Source organism: Carlito syrichta, unplaced genomic scaffold (assembly GCF_000164805.1).
Source record: "Carlito syrichta isolate Samal-C Ts95f unplaced genomic scaffold, Tarsius_syrichta-2.0.1 Scaffold308194, whole genome shotgun sequence".
In the NCBI taxonomy this organism is placed as follows: Eukaryota; Metazoa; Chordata; class Mammalia; order Primates; family Tarsiidae; genus Carlito; species Carlito syrichta.
In genome coordinates, this window is record NW_007252290.1 from 219,341 (window position 1) to 220,369 (window position 1,029).

Sequence of the window (1,029 nt, forward strand, 5' to 3'; positions counted from 1 at the left end):
ATCCACTCACCTCAGCCTCCCAAAGGCGCGGGATTACAGGCTGAGCCACCAAGCCCAGTGGTCAAGTTTTTTTTTTTAACACAAAGTAATTTTTGGTATCCCTCCCAAAGGTCAAAGAGATGAGATAATGTAATACAAAAGAAAGTAGAGCCACAGACCTGGAAAAATCTGCCCATGACTCTTGAAACTCCACAAGGAAAGTAGGAGACTCCCCAGAAAGGGTAAGTTGCTCTTTTTCTGAGTTTTTAAGGGGGTCTGAGTCATTAGAAGTCTTTTGCAGGTTTTTCTTTTTTTTTGAGTTGTGGTCTCGCTCTGTCGTCCAGACTGGAGTGCAATGGCACAATCATGGCTCACTGCAGCCTCGACATCCTAGGCTCAAGTGATCCTTCCATCTCACTGAGTAGCTGGAACCACAGGTGTGCACCACCATGCCTGCCTAATTTTTAAATTTTTTGTAGAGACAAAGTCTTGCTATGTTGCTCAGGCTGGTCTCAAACTTCTCGGCTCAAGCCATCCTCTTGCTTTGGACGCCCAAAGTGCTAGGATTACAGGTATGAGCCACCATGGCTGGTTCTTTTGCAGAGTTAAAAAAAAAAACACATGATATTGGCCAGGCGTGGTGGCTCAAGTCTGTAATCCCAGCACTTTGGGAGGCCAAGGCAAGAGGATCACCTGAGTCCAGGGGTTTGAAACCAGCATGGGAAACTTGGTGAAAACTTGACTCTACAATAAATCAAAAAACAAGTCAGGTATGGTAGCATGTGCCTATAGTTTCAGCTACTTGGAAGGCTGAGGTGGAAGGATGACCTGAGCCCAGCAGGTCCAGGCTGCCGTGGCCATGAGTGTGCCACTGCACTCCAACCTGGAAGACGGAGTGAGACTCCAACTAAAAAAAAAATTAAAATAAAAAATAAAAAAACGTGATATTGAAGATTGGCAAAGACAAAGGAGGAGTAGGCTGCAGTAAAAGTAAATGGGAGAATAATTTTTAAGAAAGGAAGTGAATAGAGGTGTCAAGTACTTTTTTTT

At 44.3% G+C, this 1,029-nt stretch overlaps 1 pseudogene across 1 annotated transcript in view; it reads right to left on the bottom strand.

Moving 5' to 3' along the window:
- The window catches only part of LOC103267662, a 16,423-nt pseudogene that overhangs the window by 15,016 nt on the left and 378 nt on the right, over positions 1 to 1,029 (bottom strand). The gene's annotated exons all lie outside the window — the stretch shown is intronic.